The 22806-nt window shown below is 40.9% G+C and overlaps 1 protein-coding gene across 2 annotated transcripts in view; it reads left to right on the top strand.

The window, feature by feature from the left end:
- The window catches only part of LOC125460536 (copine-9-like), a 428858-nt gene that overhangs the window by 123774 nt on the left and 282278 nt on the right, over positions 1–22806 (top strand). The gene's annotated exons all lie outside the window — the stretch shown is intronic.

The following is a 22806-nucleotide window of genomic DNA, read 5'->3' as shown; positions in this document are numbered from 1 at the left end:
CTGAAACATAATGCCAGGGGAGGTGGTAGAAGCAGATATAACGACAATATTTAAAAAGTATTTAGGCAGATACACGACCAGGCAAGAAATGGACCATGTGCAGGTAGATGGGATTAGTTTAAAAAGGCTTCATGGTCAGTGATGAAATAGTGGGCCAAAGGGCCTGTTCTACGTTCTAGATGCTAATACCCTTTAAGGTAACTGTGTTTAACCCACCCTTATACTGTACTAACAAGACATTTACATAGCTTCAGAGATAATGGGAACTGCAGATGCTGGAGATTCCAAGATAATAAAGTGTGAGGCTGGATGAACACAGCAGGCCAAGCAGCATCTCAGGAGCACAAAAACTGCATCCACTGTACCCGGTGCGGCTTCCTCTACATTGGGGAAACCAAGCGGAGGCTTGGGGACCGCTTTGCAGAACACCTCCGCTCAGTTCGCAACAAACAACTGCACCTCCCAGTCGCAAACCATTTCCACTCCCCCTCCCATTCTTTAGATGACATGTCCATCATGGGCCTCCTGCACTGCCACAATGATGCCACCCGAAGGTTGCAGGAACAGCAACTCATATTCCGCCTGGGAACCCTGCAGCCATATGGTATCAATGTGGACTTCACCAGTTTCAAAATTTCCCCTTCCCCCACTGCATCCCTAAACCAGCCCAGTTCATCCCCTCCCCCCACTGCACCACACAACCAGCCCAGCTCTTCCCCCCCACCCACTGCATCCCAAAACCAGTCCAACCTGTCTCTGCCTCCCTAACCGGTTCTTCCTCTCACCCATCCCTTCCTCCCACCCCAAGCCGCACCCCCAGCTACCTACTAACCTCATCCCACCTCCTTGACCTGTCCGTCTTCCCTGGACTGACCTATCCCCTCCCTACCTCCCCACCTACACCCTCTCCACCTATCTTCTTTACTCTCCATCTTCGGTCCGCCTCCCCCTCTCTCCCTATTTATTCCAGTTCCCTCCCCCCATCCCCCTCTCTGATGAAGGGTCTAGGCCCGAAACGTCAGCTTTTGTGCTCCTGAGATGCTGCTTGGCCTGCTGTGTTCATCCAGCCTCACATTTTATTATTTACATAGCTTCAGCCATTTTTTGTGACTTCCTTCGGTGAGCTTGGAAATTTCAGACTGAAACATATGGCTTTGTGTCAAGATTCACAATTCATCTAAACTAACCTTATCCTAGTTGAAAACAGGTGGAATTTTCATTGTTTTGGTTTGAGCCAGAGCTAATTCGGGGTTCCCACTGTGAAAAAAGCTAGAGCTGTCTCCATCCATTTGTAGGAAATGCCCAGCATGTCTCAATGGGAAATGCTGTCATTTCCACACTTGCAAGTTCTAATTTTCCTTTGTGATGTGGGAAATTACAGGCTCAAAGCTGTGTGCTGTCATTACCCTGACAAACTCGGTTGACTAAATGACATCATGACTCAGCAGGCTATCAAAAGAGGTTATGTTCTCCACTGGTACTGTTAATGCAACTTGGTTTTAAAACGGGGCAGAAATCATGGGAGGGCTAGGAAGCACTTAAAGGATTGATTAGTTTATGTGCTCTTACAAATTTTTTATCTTCTAGAATATATCCTGGCATTGCTTTAGTCTCCACTTTTTCACCATGCCCACTAATGGCTTGTAGAGAGTTATTAGTACTGAGTGCTGCTGTCTCCCTTAATGTGCAATGAGTTCCTCATTGATACATCCTCTTCTGAATTGAAGTTATTGACTGGGATTTCTGCTTCAAAGCTCCTAAATGAAAAATCCTGGGCTGGGATTGAGTAATACACTGGAGAGTTAAAGTGGAAAATGCTAAACATTGAACCTCTGGAATAGGTAAAAATATCAATGTGTTCTATAACTACAGTACTTGTTCCTCAACATCAGTGTAGGAGACAAATGTTAGAAGGGGAGAAAAAGCTTTTTACATGCTTGTGCTTAGCTATATTACCTCTTCCTGGGCCCTGTCTATAAACCAAGAAGTATTGACAATATACAATGGATGATCAGGAGAGCTAGAGGGTAAATTGTTTAAACAAAAGCATAAGGGCTCTTGCTTTTACAATGAGGGGTATAGAGTACAAAACAAAGGATATTGTGATAAATCTGTCTGAAGCCTCAGTGGAGGATTATGTGCAACTGTGGACAGCAGTCTTTCAGAAGCAGAATACAGATGAGATTTCACAGAATGCTGTGAGGGATGGGGTACTTTAATTACGCAAAAAGAGTGGAGAACTAGACTGAGGGCAGGTTTAATAGTGATGTTCCAAAATATGCTGAAGTAGATAAAAGAAACAGATTCCTCTAGCGAGACTTTCAAAAATCACATAGAAACATATGAAATATAGTTGTGAAATCTGCAAGGGAGGAAGGAGAAGAAGGTGGTGGGCAGATGTGGGATGTGGGAGGGTGGGTGAATGAACAGTTTTCTTTTAAGGCAGCAAGCTGTCACCATTTGGAAACTTAATGAAGCAGATTGAATTAGGAAGGCCAAAGAAAAAGGATTTTGATAAATACTTTGAAACAGGAAATTTGCAGTGCAATAGGGAAAACAGGGGATTGGAACCAATTATATTTTATTCATTCACAGGATGTGGATTTGCAAGCTGGACCTGCATTTATTACCCTATTCGTTGGTCCTTTGAGAGATTGGTGGTGAACTGTCTCCTTGAACTGCTGCAGTCTATTTGTTTTAGGTACACAGTGCTGTTAAAGAGAGAGCTGCATGATTTTGACCCCGTGACAATGAAGGAACAGTGATGTATTTCCAAGTTATTAAGAAGGAACAGGTGTTGGGTGTCTTGAAAATTATTAAGGTAGATAAGTCCCCAGGGCCTGAAGAGATCTATCTCAGAATACTGAGGGAGACAAGGGAAGAGATTGCTGGAGCCTTGACAGAGAGCTTTATCTTTTTTTTGCCACAAGCAAACTCCCAGAAGATTGGAGAATAGTCAATGTTGTTCCTTTGTTTAAGAAAGGCAAAAGGGATAATCCAGGAAATTATATTCTGGCGAACATTACATCAGTGATAAGGAAATTATTGGAGAAGATTCCTGGGGACAGGATTTACTCACATTTGGGAAAGAATAGAACTTATTAGAGATAGTCAGCTTGGCTTTGTGTGGGGGAAGCCTTGTTTCACAATTTTGATGGCATTTTTGAGGACGTAATGGAGATGATTGATGTGTGTTGAGCAGTGGACATTGTCTCCATCGGTCTTACTGAAGCATTTGACATGTTCTCTCATGACAGGCTTGTCTATAAGATTAAGTCAAATGGGATTCATGGTGACTTGGTAAGCTAAATTGACTTGGTCATTAGAAAACACAGGGTAGCTGTGGGTGCGGTGTTTTCTGATAGGGAGATATGTGACTAGTTGTGTTCTTTGGAATAAATATGAATGATATAGGTAAAAATGGAAGTGCACTGATGACACAGAAATTGGAGGAGTTGTAGATTGTGAAGGTTAGCCATAAGGAGTGATTGGACAAACATGGACTATTTTCACTTAAGCTCTGGAGGCTGAGGGGCATTCTGATATAAGTGTATAGAACTATGAGAAGCTTGGATACAGTAAATAGTCAGAATCTTTTTCCCAGGGTAGAAATGTGAAATAAAAGTTTTGTCTTAATACAGAAGATGGTAGGTGCCTGGAATGCTCTACCAGAGGAGGTGGTAGAAGCAGATATAAGAGGCATTTAGATAGACACATGGACAGGCAGGGAATAGAGAGATAAATAAACCACATGCAGGCAGATGGGATTATTTAGAATGTCATCATGGTCGGCACAGAAATAATAGGTCAAAGTATCTGTTCCTGTGCTGTATTATTTATTGTTCTAAGCCCAGATTGTCATGGACCAGACCAAACCCCTATCAAATATATCAGGGGGATAGCCTAGACCTTAACTTTTACTTAAAGGCAAGCAGAAGGTAAATTGTAATTCCATTGGTTATAGTACTTATCTTTAAGCAAAATGCACTTTATTCTTACCCTGAATTAAGTTCAAACATAAGAAAGAAGAATTGGCATATGTTAACTCTATTAAAAAAACTTACAGAACAGTAGATTAATTAACTACTAATTAACTACCCTTGGCAAAGGGCAAGTCAGTAAAACAGATTGTTTCACGTGATGCTGGTAGTAGAAAGAGAACTCCATCCTTTGCTGTGGCTAAGAGAGATATAACAGCTTCCACTGCCAACTTCAAGACACCAACAACTACTGAAAGCTAAACTAAAACCCTGGTTCTGTGGGAGCCTGACTGCACCCATTCATGCTGCTTCCATTGTTTTAACTTTAAAAAACACCCAAGGCCTCACAAGCTGTTTACTTTATTGGGTGGAAGAGACAGCTTGGTACCAATGGCTCAAAACCTCTCCAAAAAGAAACAGGATTTAAAAAAACCTCTTAAAGCCATAATATTGCCATAAGATGTGACTAACTTGGAGGGAATCTTACATGTGTTGGTGTTTCCATGTATCTACTACTCTTATCCTTCCAATGGTAGTGGTCATGGGTTTGGAAGGTGCTACGTAAGGAATCTTGGTAAATTTCTGCAGTGCAGTTTGTAAGTTGCATATGTTGTTGCTACTGAGTGTTGGTGGTAGAGGAAATGGGTGTTTAAGAATCCAGTGCCAATCTGGTGAGCTACTTTTTCCTGAACTGTCTAAAACTTCTTGAGTGTTGTTGGAATTTTACTCATCCAGGCAAGTGAGGGATACTCCATCACATTCCTGACTTGTTTCTTGTAAATGGTGGACAGGCTTTAGGGCGTTAGGAGGTGAGTTACTCACTGCAGGATTTCTAGCCTCTGATCTCTGTATTTTTAGATGGCTAGTCCAGTTCAATTTTTGTGAAGGATTGATGCTCGTGACATGATTGATGAACCGTGCTCAACAACGGATACATTCCTTTGTGAAGTTGTGAGCTTCTCAGTGTGAAGTCAAAGAGAAAGCAGCCTTGTTGATTTCCTGATGCTGATTCACGGAGCTTCGGAGACAATGCTTTTTGTACACTTTCCTTTTTCTTCATGGTGGTGCAGAAAAACTGCAAAGAAGGAAGAACTGAAAAATAAATGAAATGCGGCATGAAATTTTAATTCACTGCAATTGTTGATCCAAGGAAATCCCAGGTACTGTCTTGTTTGCAATTGCCCAGTTTAGATAGGAACTGCAAGTATGTCACTTCACAAGGCAGGCCTGAGTTAACAAAATTGCATAAGATATTTCGTAGGTTCTAAATTGAAAGAGACATGTAAGTGTTGTTGCTCCCTGCAAATATCCACAGTCGTTATTTTTTTCTACAATAGTGTGTGGGTTGTAGAGAGTGGAGTTCCTAAGGTGCCTATTAAAGTGAAAGTGCCATCTGATGGAAGGCACAGCATTAAACAAAATCAAATTACTGATGACACTAGGTGTACGTGGGAAGGTTGTTACTGTGCTAGCCATGGCTAATTCATTTATTCAGATTAACTCAAAAAATCTGGTCTCACAGCCTGTACTACTGACTATCATGGAGCACAAATTACTCAAACAACAGGTGCTTTAAAGGGACAGAATCTTCGAACAAAAAGCCATTCGGCAAACCTTTGTTCAGTTTGCTTTTGAGCCACAATGTGATGATATCAGTTTTTGTCAAAACACAGATTGTGTCACTTCCACATGGTATTGCTTACAAAGAGAATCACACAATAAGCTCCTCTGGTTCTTATTGTTACTCAAATAGTAACAGTTTTGTCACAGTCTCCTGGTGCTCATTTAGAATCCCTCATAACGTAGAATCACCAAAGACCAATGCATTTCACACTATAGATGTCATTATTCACTGTCACCCCACTGGCAGACACGTATCAGAATTGTGAGTGGACCCTGCACACAAAATCCTGACTAGAACTCCAGAAAGTGAGGATTCCTGCTAGCAATGTGAAGCCCAGTAATAATTAATTGTATGGAATGAACATCATAGACAGAATTATTGAAAACCAAGAATAAAAAGTAATAAGAAAAGGAATGTGATGTGAGCTATTAAATAGAAATCAATCTGGTGCTGTTAAAAAGTAGCAGTAGGTGTGATTGATTACACAAACTGTAAACTTTTTCCCAGGTTCCATTTGCAGGTAGATGGATATTACAAAATAGATTAACAGCTATAAATAATGAATTTAGTAACTGGTGCTTGCCTGTAGGTTGATGGAATATGAGCATACAAATTAGGAGCAAGAATACACCTATGAAAAGCATTCAATAAGACCATGGCTAAACAGACCCTCAAATGCACTTTCCTACCTGCCACCTATATCTCTTGTCTCCCTTGTTAGTTAAGAATCCATCTGTCTAGATCTATCTGCTTATATGTTAAAGTATTCATCATCCACTCCCACTGCTCCACAGAGAATTCCACAGAATCATTACAAATAACTCTCTCAGAATAAAGGGCGAGCCATTTAGTACTGAAAGGAGGAAGATCTTCTTTGCTTAAATAGTAAATCTTTGGAATCTCTATCCCAGAGGGTAGTGGGACCTCTGTAATCAAATAAGTTCAAGGAAGAGATTTATTGATTTCTAGTTACAAACAATATGAAGGGTTTTGAAAACAACATGGGAATATGATTGAGATGGGCAATCAACCATGATCTAGAATGAGGGAGGAGTCTTGAAGGGCTGAATAGCCCCTCCTGCTTCAAGGTTCCTATGTCCCTCTGAGACCCTGTAATAGGATCAGAGAAGTAGGAGGACTTCAGGGAGGCCTGCCCCACCACTGGGGTGATTTACCAGCATCAGGATACCTGCCATATTGGCTGTCCATTGTGGCTTGTCAATTGAAGCACATCATCAACGGCCATTAGGCACAACCTAATTTTATTGGCAGTGGAGCAGCTCCTATCGCTTCGGGATGGCTAGCGGTTTCATGGAGGTGACCTCCCTCTGACAGCCCAGGGAATCATTCAAGCAATGCTTCCCATTCATTTTTCCCCATTATGAGTACATTTTTGAGGGGTTGGGGTGGGATTGGGAAGATTGTGGGAGTGACTGGGTTAGGAAAGGAGCTGAGAGACGCGATTCAAGCCTGCAAGATGAAGCAGATAGGCCAGGCTTCTTACTTTTAAAAAAGTGCAATTTAAAGGGGCCTCTCTCTGCTATTAGGTCTTGGCTGGAGCTCCACAGTTGCACTTTTTCTGCATGGAAGCTTGCAAACCCATTGGGGCTTGGGACTTAGTGTTTGGGGATCCCTTGCATTGAAGGTGAGGCTCCATGACCCAAAAAATACTGATTCTGTTCAGAAAAGCAGCACCCCTCAACACACTCACCAAATATCTCCCTGAAAGATTTCAACCTCTCATCATTAGGGCCACTGATTCTGTTCCATTTGGAAATGCCTACCACAAGCATCTCCATTCTGATGAGTGATTTTGATCTCTGGTCTGCCTCAGCAGTGACCACATTTGCCCCATGATTGTATGACAGTATAGAGTTGAGCCATGTTTAATGAGAAGGTCACTGCCAAGATCATTCCACTGCCAGCAGGGATCCCATTTGGTCCTGATATTGGAATCTTGTGGCCAATGCAGCCAAGACATTTTATGAGAATGTTGCCAGAGTTGGTGAATTGTAGCTATGTGGAGAGAATGGAGAGGTTGTGATTGTTTTCCTTGGAACAGCGAAGGCTGAGGAGTGACATGATTGAGATAACAAAATTGTGAGGACTTAAGATAGAGTAGACAGAAGGAGCCTGTTTCCTGACGCAGAGAGTTCGAAAACCAGGGGTTATAGATTCAAGCTAAGTGGCAGAAGGATTAGAGGGGATGTGAGAAAAAACATTTTTATGCAGAAGGTGTTGGGTGTCTGGAAGTAGCTGCCTTAGTTGCTGGTAGTGGCAGAAGCCCTAGACTCTTTCGAAATTTACCTGGATCTGCACGTTAAGTGCTGCAAGCTGCAGGGCTATGGGCCATGTGCAGGAAGATGGGATTAGAAAGGCCTTCTGGTGTCTTTGGATCAACATGGACAAGATCGATCAAATGGCTCCCTTCTATGCTGTATCATTTCTATGGTTTTGTGGTAGTGTGAAAAGTTAAACACAACATTAAAAGGGTGCCAAGGATAATTACCAAAGGATACTAGTGAAAAATAGAAAGCTTGGTGTCTATGGAATCCATGATAGGCTTATGTTCTTGCTTTTAAAGTTTAGAAGCAAGGACAACTCATGGAAGGCCAAGATAAGTAGCCAAACCTCTGATGCCTCTAATGAATGCTGGGCATGTTCTGGCAAGATGGAGTACTGAATATGGAAGTACACCAATCTACAAAGACTGCTCCTTATAGTCAGCAATGAGCCCATTGTCTGGGTCATGTGAGTCAAATAGATGCCGGCCACTTTCCCATGACATGGTGAGCTTGATATCAGCGTGGAACCAACAGTTGCCTATGCCAACCACACATGTCTGTAAGTGAGGGCTCAATGGACTGGGCTTGGAGTCAATTATGCGGGAAGTTCTTGCTGTTCAGAATGTCTGGTGACAAGCCATCAAAGGAAATGTCCAGATGGCAGAAAAGAGAGCTTGCTTGAGCTAACGCCTGCTTAGCATCTCCCAAACCAGATAGATTCCAGCCACCAATGCCATGACCTTCGATCAATCATATCCCCCCACGCTCCTTGACAACCTCCAATCCAAGAATCACAAATACAAGCAGGCAGGTCCTTTCTTAGGTATTTAGAATATGCTCTGATCTGCCATTTTAATCAGAGCCCCAAGCCTCACATTAAGGAACTGTGACAGCCTCCCTTTCTGGATAGTGAGGTTAGAAGATGCCTAGCTGGGGGAATTTAAAATGAATATTTTATGTTGGCCTGCAGACTAGGCAATGCCCCACTTAGGCTACAATGAGACTTTGCGCTTCCTTAATTGGCGTCTCGCCACTTGCACTTCCTTGGCTGCAATTGGCAGCAATCACCCACACAACCCCACCTCAACCACTTTTAGTCTGATTGTCAGAGATGGATGTGAATTTGCTCGTTGAGCTGGAAGATTAGTTTTCAGACATTTCGTCACCATTCTAGGTAACATCATCAGTGAGCCTCCGATGAGGCGCTGGTGTTATGTCCTGCTTTCTATTTATCTGTTTAGGTTTACTTGGGTTGGTGATATCATTTCCTGCATTGGTGATGTCATTTCCTGTTTTTTTTCTCAGAGGGTGGTAGATTGACTCCAAATCAATGTGTTTTTTGATGGAGTTCCGGTTGGAATGCCATGCTTCTAGGAATTCTCGTGTATGTCTTTGTTTGGCTTGTCCCAGGATGGATGTGTTGTCCCAATCAAAGTGGTATCCTTCCTCATCTGTATGTAAGGATACTAGTGATAGTGGGTCATGTCGTTTTGTGGCTAGTTGATGTTCATGTATCCTGGTGGCTAGCTTTCTGCCTGTTGGTCTAATGTAGTGTTTGTCACAGTTCTTGCAAGGTATTTTGTAGATGACGTTCGTTTTGCTTGTTGTCTGTATAGGGTCTTTTAAGTTCATTAGCTGCTGTTTTAGTGTGTTGGTGGGTTTGTGGGCTACCCTGATGCAAAGAGGTCCGAGTAGTCCGGCAGTCATTTCGGAAATGTCTTTGATGTAGGGGAAAGCGGTTATGGTTTCTGGGCCCGTTTTGTCTGTTTGGGTTTGTTGCTGAGAAATCGGCGGACTGTGTTCATTGGGTACCCGTCATCTACAAAAATACCTTGCAAGAACTGTGACAAACACTACATTAGACCAACAGGCAGAAACTAGCCACCAGGATACATGAACATCAACTAGCCACAAAACAACATGACCCACTATCACTCGTATCCTTACATACAGATGAGGAAGGACACCACTTTGATTGGGACAACACATCCATCCTAGGACAAGCCAAACAAAGGCACACACGAGAATTCCTAGAAGCATGGCATTCCAACCGGAACTCCATCAACAAACACATTGATTTGGAGCCAATCTACCACCCTCTGAGAAAAAGAACAGGAAATGACATTACCAACACAAGAAATGACATCACCAACCCAAGGAAACATAAACAGATAAATAGAAAGCGGGACATAACACCAGTGCTTCACCGGAGGCTCACCGATGATGTTACCTAGAATGGTGATGAAATGTCTGAAAACTAACTTTCCAGCTCAGTGAGCAAACTCACATCCAGAACCTCAACCTGAGCTACAAATCTTCTCAAAACTCGCTGTCAGAGATGGAAGCTGCAGCAGACCCCTGCCGCCCTCATTTACAAAAGATCATAACTGATGGTTTCAGACATGTCAGGGTCTTGGTATGGAAATAAGGTCCAGGAGTTAATATACCCCTCGGACTCACTGCGCAAGCTCGCTGCTGTACCAGGCCCCTCTTTCTGAAAGATCTCGACTGATATTAAAATCAGGGCCAATTGTACCAAAGCTGTTTAAAATGATCCATGCGTCCTATAGCCAAGTCTGCGGGGATACCTGCAGCATGATAGCGAGAATTAACATCACCAGGTACATATATAAGACCATAAGGCATAGGAATGGAAGTAAGGCCATTCGGCCCATACTTGATCTGTTAATGGGTATACCAAAGACACACAGAGTCTACTAATAGGCAAAACCAGAGAGTAACTGTAACCTGCTCCAGGATTATTTGAAGGAACTGAAACAAGGTGACAGAGAGTAGGAATTAATTATGAAGTGGCGTGAGCAACTCAAAACTGGAGCATTAAGCAGCCTGGAAACATTTATTCAGAAATTTAAAAAAACATTTAAAAAATAGGACTGTTCCTGTTTAACTGGGACATCTGGTTAGTTACTAACAGTGTCAGTCATGTATTTAAAATATTTAAATGTATTTTTAAAAATTGGCACGGAAACTTAACATAGTTTGCATGGTAGGATCTTTGGTGGTTCAAGAGATACTTCTACACAAACATTTATGGTGCAGTGATTGTGGGCATGACAAAAGAGTGGCATTATCCAGTGAGGTAATGTACATGGTCTAGTATGTTCAGATTAGTGATATGATGGATGATTCATTCCTGGTAGGTAGAAAATAATAAGTGGGTGTGTGGAATGCAAATTACAGAGATAAAATGGATTGAGGGTGAGAACAATCATGGGATCTGCCCCTTAGTTCCACTCTCCAAGTGAATAGCATCCATCACAGAGAGGTGTTACCATGTTTTGGTCCACTATATGACTTACAATGAGACTAGCTCACTAAGCCAATAGTTACACACCAGGCCTCATTGTGAACAGGCATAATTTTTCTACACAACAACAGTTTGACCTTTCATATGTCTGAGAGATTGTAAGTGGAAACAACAGACATTGGGCTGGCATTTAGGCAGACGGATTGAGAATGGAAAAAGGAATTAGTTGCATATCGTTGGGTCACTGTGTGCATTGTCTTAGATAGGATTGGCCTATCTGTGAAGATAGTTGGAATTATATGCAGTCACTGCGTATGCTAAAGACATAGCAGTAGCACCATCATGGGTAGAAATAGTCTGGTACACAGCTGCCAGACTTTCGTTTACAGTGTGATTAATGTTTAAACTAAGGGAAATGAACAGCACAGTTGTTACACAATGAGGCAACAGAAGACAGACTATATCATTGGCACTAATACAATAATTTTCAACTGATGAGAACTTTTGAACAGCATAATTTGGTGTAACAGTGTGCTGCATTTGTATGAGAGCAGTGGCACTCCTAATTTCTACCTTAACATGTGATGTTTTTCTGGCCCTGCAGTACATGGCAAGCTATCCATTTTGTGCAGAGAAATAAATCAATGTTGGGAGGCACTGGTTGTAAAGATAGATTTTGAAAAATAAACTGGAGTCTTTTAAAGAAGCTTTATTTATGATCAGTGGAATTTATTTTCTCATAAATGACTTTGCTGGTTAAGTTCCTTTTCATGTATTGGCTGTTGCTGCAGACAATTTCTGTGAATATATTATGTGTCGTAACAAGTTGGAATGTCCTTGTATTACCTGTGGTTCACATTCACTTCAAGTGATGTGATCACTTTGTATCATTGTGTTACCTATTGACAGCATTCTGTCAGTGGATCCAACCGTTGGGGTGTTGCTGTTTATTGTTACTTATCAACAGATTACAAAGTCAGTGGAAACCACAGGGACACAAGAAAGAAGAGCATGGGTAGACCAGATGATTAGCTACAACATTCAAGACGATCATGGTTCATCCTGGACTTCAGCAGCATTTTCCGACCTACTTCCTCTATTCCTTGATTCCCCGAGAGATCAAATATCTGTCTGTTCCAGTCTTAAATATTTTCAGTGCTGAAACATCCACAAGCTTCTGGGGTAGCAAATCCCAATTTGAGCGAAGTAATTTCTTATTACTTCAGTCCAATATGATTGTTACCTTATCCTGAGATTACAGCCCACAATTTAGATTCTCTAACCAGAAAAAATCTCTCATTGTCTACCCTAGGCCCTCAGAAACGTAAATATTTCATTGAGTTCACCTGTCGTTTTTCTAACCTCCTGAGAATAAAAGCCCAGTTTGCTCAGTTTCTTATCATGAGATGGTGGCATTGAGGTAATGCGACTGAATGGTAATGTCGAGGCCTAGTTTAATGCTGTACGGCCATGGGTTCATATCCTACGCTAGCAGCTGGTGGAGTTTAAGCTCCAATTAATAAATTTGGAATATAAGGCTGGTCCAGTAATGGTGACCACAAAATTTTCATTGATTGCTGCAAAAACCAATCCAATCGATTTCAAGAAAAGAGATTGGCACTCCTTACCTTGTCTGACTTGCATGTGATTCCAGGCCCACATGAATGTGGTTTGTGTTTAATTTGTTGTGAAGTGGCCTAGCAAGGCGTTCAGTTCAAGGACACTTATGTCTAGACAACAAAAGGTAGCCTAATATGTGATGTCCATATCTCATACAGGGATTAAAACAGCCCATAATGGTCACAAATCCCAACTTGCCTACAAGGTACATGTAGTGCCTATGTCTCAGATGGTGGCTCTGAGTGTCAAATCAAGTGACGTGGCCTGTTCATTAGTGTGGCTCTGTTGCTTCTATCTCCTTGATCAGTAGTTATTAGCTGTCTGAAAACAAGAAGTCAGGAGGGGAGGGTTAGGGAGAGAGAAGAGGGTGTTGGAGCTAGGTTGGTGGTGGGAACCAGAGATATGTTGTCCAAAGACCAAGGTGGCATTGAATTGGGAGTTGAGAACAGGAACAGGAGCTTTCTCCATTAGTAGCTGCTCAGTGATGCTGATTGACATAGGCTCTGTTGATGCTGGCCGTGTGTAACTGAGAGTGGGAGTATTTCTGTTACATGCTGCAATCATACAAATGAGGTGGGTGCACCATGCTTATGTGCTACTATCCACTTGGTTTGAAATCCATATGGGAATGTGATAAATTGCACCTAAACAAAATCTGAAACTTCTAACCGCAAAAGTTTTAAAATATTCTATTATCATTTTTCACTAAAAGAAAGAATTTAATTTGGCAAAATAAAAACCAAAAAAATGCAGATGCTGTAAATCAGGAACAAAAACTGATGTTGCTGGAAAAGCACAGCAGGAATGGCAGCATCTGTGTAGAAAAAAATCAGAGTTAATGTTTTGGTTCCGGTGACCCTTCCTCATTTATGGCATCTTTCAGTTTTTATTTCGCATTGAACTCATTGCCACATCTCTTCTAGGAACGCCAGTTCTAGGAAGGGTCATTGGACCTGAAACGTTAACTCTGATTATTTTCTTCACAAATGCTTCTGGACCTGCTGAGTTTTTCCAGCAACTTCTGTTTTTGTTCCTGTGTTTAATTTGACAAACATCTTTTAGTGGGTGCAATCAGCTGCAGTTGATAAAAACAGTCCGTTCTCATTATTTTGATCTGGGGGCATTGACAATTATGTGTGCTTTGAAAGCAGTGTTAAATGGCAATCCATTTATGTTCGGTGTAACTTGCCATTAAAACTCAACGTTATGTTCTTCTCTTAGCTGTAAGTGTACCAATCAGACAAAAGGATTGGTGAAACAAAAATTGTCTTTCATTTGAAAGTAAGACAATAGAAAGCTAATGTTTACTGGGAGCTAAGTATTGTATATCTGATTCTGCCGTTGCTGTTGTTTGACTGAATGCAAGTCATGAGACTAATACATTATATCCTATTGAGTAAACAGTGATAGTCAGTAATACAGGACATGCTAGCTTGAAGTGAAAAGCACAACATTTCACAACAGTTTAGCCAATTTCAGGCCAATTGCTATTACCAGCACAACTTGTGGACATTTTAAGTCGGGATATGTAATTATTTGATTTGATTAATAAACTTCATTTTTATTACTGTGACTCATTCACATTATAAATCTGAACCCTCAAGCTGTTTTGGTTTTGCATCACAGTCCAAGCAATCTACGACTGGATGTATCTGAACCCTTTAGGAAAGGTTCTGTTTGCTCCTAATTACATTCTTTGTACTTGTGATTATAGTTTCACTGTAAATATTGAACTGTAAGGATATTTTCATTTAATGTATTCCTAATGTTTAAAATGACCCAGCTCTCTATGACTGTCTATAGATGGTAAATAATGCTGAATAATAGATGGCCGAATAAATGAGATAACACCAATGTAATTTTTATTCTTTTATGGACTGTACATGTAGCTGGGACAATCAGCATTTGTTGCCCAGCTTTCATTACCCTTGAACTGAGTGACACGCAATGCCTTCTCAGAGGACATTTAAGAGTTAGCCACATTGCCGTGGGTTTGGAATCGCATACAGGTCATGTAAGGTTGAGAGGTTTGCTTCACAAAGGATGTTATTGAACCAAGTGAGTCTTTTCAACAAATGATAATAGTTGCCATGATCTCCATACCTGAGACTAGCTTTGTACCATTTTGAAAACCGATAGAAAGCTCAAAGCCAAATTAGCTAACTCACTAAAAACCGGCTCTTAAAGAGATGCTGTAACAAAAGCAGAGTTTCAAAGGAAATTAAAATTAAATCCATGTGTTTTTAAGTGGAGATGATGCATTGTAATATCTTGGCTGCTCACTGATTGTGAAAGGTCTCAAACATTCCAATGGGCACCACACTCTCCCTTTCCAGGGTCACAAAGGTGTGAATGTATTTACAGAACAGAGGTAACTCATCAGGAGGATGGATTATCTTTTTTTTTTAAGTTGAGTATAAATTATACCAGCTACTCTATTGGGGTTTGAATCCATGTCTGTGTATTAGTCTGGTCTCTGAGTATCTAGTTCAGTGACATTACCATTATACCAATATTTGCCCGTTATGTTAAAGTAGTAAGACAGTAAATTGCTACTATGGCAGAGTGTGATCTTGTGTAGCAAATATTAACCACAAAAAGTACTGGCATCATGTCATTCTTCCATGCTTCATGTTCACAGAATTCCTTAAAGTGGGATACATTCACCAGCATCTTCTTGCCGAGTTTTTTCAGTACTGCTATGACAAAGTCACCCATCCAACAAATTAAAAGCTATTCACTGATACTTTATCTGCATAATAATGGATAACTCTAACAAGGTCAGTTATAGTCCTTTCAGCCACTATTCAATTGCTGATAAAGTGATGAAAGGAATTATCACTACTGCCATAAAATAATAGGTACCTATCAATAACTAGGTTGGGCCGACCACTGTTGCGCAAACCAAATGTCAGAAGGGAGAGAACATTCAACTAGTTGCAGCACTTAGAAAACGGAGGCCAGTGAGAGGTATGGGGTAAATTCTTCAACGGCTGGAGTCACATCCAACACAATGTGTAATGCACATCATGCATGACTTCCTCAGGGATGTGTCCTTGACCCAACTATGTCAAGTTAATTTATCAGTTACATCCTCACTGCCATCATGTCAAAAATATAATAATTTGCTGATGATTCTCCACTGTTTAGCTCCATTCCCAACTTCTCTGGTAATAAAGCAGCCCATTCTACAATACAATAAGAGCAATGGCAGATAAAGCTGATACTGAATAAATTTCAGGTAGTGACATTATCAAAGAATGGAATGCACTAATTTTGTTTTTTTCCTGTGACCTTCAACAACACCATATCACCTACTCCCACTATCAACACTTTTGAGGAGTCACCATTAGCCAGATGCTCATCTGAACCAACCAGACAATTTGTATCTGGAGAAGTTCTGAAGAAGAGTCACTGAACCAAAACAGTTGACTCTGCTTTCTATCCACAGATGCTGCCAGATCTGATGAGTTTTACAGCTATTTCTGTTTTGTTTCAGACAATTTGTATGGTTCACAATGGCCTGCTAGAAAGAGACATTTGACTAACTACAGCCTGAGGCTCTCCACTCGGCAAGTGTAGGGTATTTCATTGAGCCAGATTCCTGTGGGCTATCACAGCCAGTTTGGAATTGAATGTGGCCCTTTATGTTATTCTGTATCCTACTTTAACCATGGAGCCAATTGAGCTAATCATCTGTCACTGAACTAATCGTATCAACATAAACACTAAACCACTCTAGGCTTGGTGTTCTGTGATGAACTTCCCTTCTGACCTCTTGAAGTCTCTGTACAATCTAAGTAAATCAGCATTGGTTCCCATACATGGATGGGTGCACCCCAATAACAGTCAAGAAGCCAGACAATAAGATAGTGCAGAGATAATGGGAACTGCAGATGCTGGAGATTCCAAGATAATAAAATGTGAGGCTGGATGAACACAGCAGGCCAAGCAGCATCTCAGGAGCACAAAAGCTGACATTTCGGGCCTAGACCCTTCATCAGAGAGGGGGATGGGGGGAGGGAACTGGAATAAATAAGCCTATTTATTCCAGTTCCCTCCCCCCATCCCCCTCTCTGATGAAGGGTCTAGGCCCGAAACGTCAGCTTTTGTGCTCCTGAGATGCTGCTTGGCCTGCTGTGTTCATCCAGCCTCACATTTTATTATCTTATAATAAGATAGTGCAGTTCACTTGATCAGTGTCCAAGAATAGTATGGCAACAAATAATTGATGTATTTGACTGTACTAGTTAGGGCATAGATAGTGACATAGTGCCCAGTCAATCAGGCTGAAAATGCAGACATCACTATGGTGCGCAGAATAAGTTGTATTTTGAGAATTATTGTTTGCCAAGTTGGTTGAGAATGGCTCATTAAGTCTGAATTCGCTTATCTCTTACTGCTGATAATATGGTTCAGAAAGAATAAAACTGTTCCCTCATGCTGAATGCTCCCTTTCTTTTTGATTAAAGTTTAATCTTATCGTTTGAATGCCTAATGTTCAAGGCGTTATTCACTGAATAAAATTAATTTGAATTCCTTAAGCTTCAATAATTTGGTTCGCCTTTTATTAATACAACAGAGATATTAAAACTGAGGACAATATTTTGCTCATGAGCCATAGGTACAGAATACCATGATTGATGTGACCTATGGTTTTCTGATTTTCAGAATCAATGGCTTAATTTAGAAATAGCAAATGTTCTGAATAAATATGTATTCTTCTAGAAGCATGCCTACTGATAGTGCTATGTGAAAGAACCATTCAGCCCGAAGTGAGCAGCACATCACAAAATCCACACAACCTAAAGTGAAAGTTTATAAAAATTTTAGTTCATAGATAAGTGCAGGACCGCTGTTTGAACTGTTAACTGTTGCTTCACCGCCACCTGCCCACAACAACTCCACCCAAACCCATTGATCTTAGGGCCCACTCTTTGGGAGAAAGAACCTGCCCTCCATCAAAGCAAGTCCTCTTCATTACCAATCAATATTCTTTCCTGATATAGTGTACTCATCATTTTCTTTTACTTCAGTGCTCAGTCATAGAGTCATTTAGCACGGACATCAGTCCAACTTGTCCACACTGATCAAATTTCCCAAACTAAACTAGCGCCACTTGCCTGCATTTGGCTCATATCCCTCTAAGCATTTCCTATTCATACACTTATTCAAATGTTTTTTAAATGCTATAACTGTACTTGCATCCACCACTTCATCTGGCAGCTCCTCCACACGCAAACCACCTGCTGTGTGAAGAAAGTTCCTCCTCAGATCCCTTTAAGTCATTCTCTCTCCACCTTAAAAAGTTTTGAACCCTCGCGAATAAAAACTATTCACTTTATCCATGCCCCTCATGATTTATACACCTCTATAATTCATTTCTCAACCTCCAAATGGCCCTGATCAGAGCAAGATGAAAAGCTTCCACAATATGTGTCTATTTTTCAGAACTCAAGAAGCAAACATTAAATACATCCGCTTCAACGCATTTAACAGTCAAAAACTTGCAGATGTGCCACTACAGCCTATAGAGGAGTCGCTGCATTAGGTACAATGTGAGATCTCTTTACTTGCACACCCTTCTCTTTCAAACCTCCCTCCCCAGCACACAATTTTTAACAATTATTAATTGCAGACCATCTGCTGCAGATTTTCTCATAGGTTAGATTTAAAGAACAACTGGAAAATATCCAAAACCTTTGTTCCATGAACAAGGTGATATGCATGTACTTCTCTTCTGCTGTATTATCTCTGGGGTTTTTTTTTGAGACAGCCTCGTTGCATTTTCTATTTATAATATGCATTTCCACAACATTCTTCATGTATGAAAGATGACTCAATATACAATATAGGAGCAGAAAACAAGTGAACAGACTGGAGACAGTGGAGAAGCAGATAGATTGGTGAATGGGTGACAGTGTTGCAAAAGTGTTTTATGGAGATTTTTCACAGAGAGAGACACAAAGTAAGGTGGACATGTTTAGGAACAGGAAATAGTGCTTGAGAAGAGGAGCCAGTGATGGTGGGCTGTAAGAGCGCGACATGATGCCTAAACAGGTAGATTGGAGGGTATCATTAAGGAAATGCAGGCAAAGCAGGCTTCAGAATACACAGAGGATGTTGAAGTCTGCTGACATAGGAAATTGGTGGGTTGTTTTTCTTTATTATTTCATTGTGTGCATCACTGGGAAGGCCATTTTTAATTAGCTCTTGGACAGAGTGGTCTGCTCAGCCATTTCAGAGGGCAGTTGAGATTCAACCAAATTGCTGTGGGTCTGGGGTCAATATGTAGGCCAGATCATGTAAGGACAGCACATTTCCCTCCAATAAGAGGATTAGTGAACGAGGTGACTTTTTTGCAGCAGTCTTGGTATTTTCGCGTCCACTAGTGCCGAGCTAGTTTTATGTTCCAGATTTATTAATGCAAATTTAAATTCCATCCTTTGAACCTGGTTCAGGGAATATTAGCCTGATCCTCCTGATTGCCAGTGCTGTGATGTGATCGCTATGCCTCACCTCGGCCTGAATCTCAGAAAAGACAGGGATCGGTAAATATCACAGGATCTAGCATGAGCAATGATGCAGGATGACGCATTGAGCTGCTGTTTTTGGAGGCTGTGAATAGGAATGTTGGAGAAATTTGATCACCAGGATTTCTGATGGGCTGGACATGATGCTGGAGACTCTGTGTCTGCTGTGTGACAGTGATATCACATGAGCATAAGCAGCTAAGTGGAGAAGAGAAATTGATCCCTGGCCTTTGCTGCTCCTAGAGAGAACAAACTTCATTGATTTGATTAGGATTATACTTTGAACTTTGGCCTCATGAATCCCAGGATATTTCTGAGTATAAAGCTAAATATGAAAACTATAAAAAAAAGCTCTAAAATGTCAAACTGTGGAACAGTTGCGAAGTAGTGCACCAGGGTGTTTAAGATTCAGACATAACCTGCCTTCAGTCTGAGCTGTGTTTATGATAAAGGCAAGTCTTTTAAATAAAAATCTTAACTGCAGAAATAGTAATAGTTTCAATAATGCACATGGCCGAACTGAAATGGAACAGTGTAGACTAACCTTCTTTGAGCATTAATTGTCCTTTTGATCCTTCATCGAGCATAGGACACAAATTGCAATGTTGAGGGATAAAGACATAGACTGCACACTATGCAAAGTTGTACCATTTTCCACGTTTTCTCAGCAGTTTTTCCAGAAAATGGTCCCAAAATCTTTTTGCAATTCATTTGATAAAGAGGTGGAGGATTATTCCTCCAGTCTCTACAGAAATACTGTGAGCTGCTGCTGCCTTGGGTTGAAGATGAGCCCCGTTCCCCCTCCACCATCACATTCCCCCATCTCAGTCCTTTCTTAATTGGCTCACCCATCTGGTGACACCATTCCCAATTCTGCTACTTTCCAATTGAATGATCAGCTGATCATTTGAATCCACATTATCATTACATTACTCTGCATGGCTGCATACACATGGCCTTTAAAAGGGGAACAACGGATGTGTGACCTCTACAGTATCTTTCTGACTGCTGTGTGACTCTGGCAGTGGGTTGTTCAATTGGGGTTCCACCTCAACTAAGGCCTGGCTAACCAGGTATGAATACTAAAATGGTGCCTTGGCCAGGGTCAACATCCACCTCTACACCTCACTCACCATCCCTTTATTTTCCGTTTTGTGAAATTGACTTTTTGAAATCCTTTTTTTACTCTTGTTGACTGTTTCTAAAGGCTTTAATGACTCTTCTCCATGAATGACAGCTGAGAGAATCCATTGAAGAGGAGCCTTCTGGACACTGGTGTCTCTTTGAAGCTGAATGTATATGCAGGTGTACCCATATCCCAGCAACATGCTCAACCAGAGTATCTTCCAGTTACAAGTTACTTTATAATTGAAGATATGTAGGATGCCTGCGAGTGACTAAAAACATTACTTGGTGCCTCTGATGGAAGGAAACAGCCTGAGAAATTTAACTTGCCTTTCTTTAAAATTTTAAAGCGGTTACTCTCATGCAGATCTACTCCCCAGATTCCCAGTGCTGCAAGCTTTTAACATGCTTCATCCTTCAGCCTCGAGGCTGCTTTTGGCACTAGTGATGTTGCTTTGTCACTGGCATTTCTTTTTCTCTCTTTCATCTGCCTTTAGAATAAAACACTTCATATGTACTTTAATTCAGTGCTGAACTGAGAGGTCATGAACCCACTCACCAGATCACAATGAACTTTGATTTGGAAACGAAGGTAGTGAAGATACAAATTTGTGATGCGAAACTTCCCGGAAAGTGTCTGGATCATCTCCACAATGTCATGTGAGGTAACAAAGTGTAGAGCTGGATGAACACAGCAAGCCAAGAAGCATCTTAGGAGCAGATGCTGCTTGGCTTGCTGTGTTCATCCAGCTCTACACTTTGTTATCTCAGATTCTCCAGCATCTGCAGTTCCTACTATCTCTCTCCACAATAGCATGTGCTTTTCAGAAAAAGAGCTTCCCAGGTCTTCATGTGTCCTTCTTAGGAAAGTTCTGTCTATTATCTTGAAGATCCTAATACCTGGGATTAAAGTTAAAAACAAAGACAAATAATACTATATTGACCTTGGAGTAGAGAATTTTTAGTGACAATTGTTCAAATTTTCATCACTTTGACCTTTTGGAGGTCCAAACACTGTATTACAAGAATATAAATACATTTTATCAGCAGTAGCATATGGTTTCCAGACTAACAAATGTTCCTGCCTCAGTTCCTTTCCAAATTGTATTTCAGTCCCAGAATTAGTGAATGAAAAATAGAGCATAATCAGAGAAATGGCTATATATTTTATTATGCTTTAAATTGTGGCTATTCTGGTGACTGGCTGGAGAAGCAGAATAGTTCAAATGGGTTGCAAAGGTGTATATTATGCTCAGCACTAATTCAAGGCTGTAAATCACAGTAACTATATATCTGAATGCATAGTGGATTTCTTTGACATCTCTCTATCTGCTATTTTAAGTGAGACATTAAACTGCTTATCAGGAACAGGCCTAATGCCTCAATTAAAATAACAGCCTGAGAAATGTTGTGTGAAGATGCTAAGTGCTAGCAGTAATTCTTAACCTCAGTCATTAATGACAATTTGGTTTAATTTTCCTCAGTAACGTACAAGCTAATAAGTCCATGTCAAATTGCCACCTGAACTATTTCAATGCTCTTCCTAACACAGCTATTCAAAACTGATGAATGTCAGTCTTGGAACAGGGAACAAATGAATCTTCTGTGAATGTATTAGATGGTGCACTCCCAGAGGGAAATTAAAAATCAACAGTGTTGATGGCTGAATGCTTCAGAACGGGGGTGGTTTAAACCTGATGTGGCAGCGAGGAATATGAATTATTGACAGGTTAAAACATAGAAATTTAGAAGTTTGAGCTGCACCGCCATTCAATATGATCGTGGCTGATTATGTAATTTCAGTATTCCACTCCTGTTTTCTCTCCATATCCCTTGATCCCTTTAATCGTAAGGACCATGCCCAGCATCCTCTTAAATATATATAAAGGGTTGGCCCCAACAGCTTTCTGTGGAAGAGAATTCCACAGGTTCACAGCTCTCTGAGGGAAGAAATTCTTCCTATCTCAGTCCTGAATGGCTTACCCCTTATTCTTAGACTGTGACCCCTAGTTCTGGACTTCCCCAACATCGGGAATATTCTTCCTGCATCTAGCCTGTCCAGTCCCAACAGGATTTAACATGTTTCTACGAGGTCCACCCTCATTCTTCTAAATTTCCAGTGAGCACATGCCCATTCAATCCAATCTTTCTTCATACACTAGTCTTGCCTTCCCAGGCAGTAGATGTTGCTTTCATTGTGTTTTTTGCAATGGATTTTACCTTCTCAGTATGAGGCAAAATAAACTTTTTGTAATAAAGTTATTTGTTTGGTTTCTTCCAATTTGACTTTACGTCTGAAGGCTTTAATGGAATCATCTCCTTGAGTGAGTGCTGAAAGCTTCCTACTCTCAACCCCTCGCTGGTGGAAAAA

The sequence above is a fragment of the Stegostoma tigrinum genome, chromosome 11 (genome assembly GCF_030684315.1).
Source record: "Stegostoma tigrinum isolate sSteTig4 chromosome 11, sSteTig4.hap1, whole genome shotgun sequence".
Classification (NCBI taxonomy): Eukaryota; Metazoa; Chordata; class Chondrichthyes; order Orectolobiformes; family Stegostomatidae; genus Stegostoma; species Stegostoma tigrinum.
The sequence above is the reverse complement of the archived record's forward strand: the minus strand, read 5'-3'. Positions and strand labels throughout refer to the sequence as shown.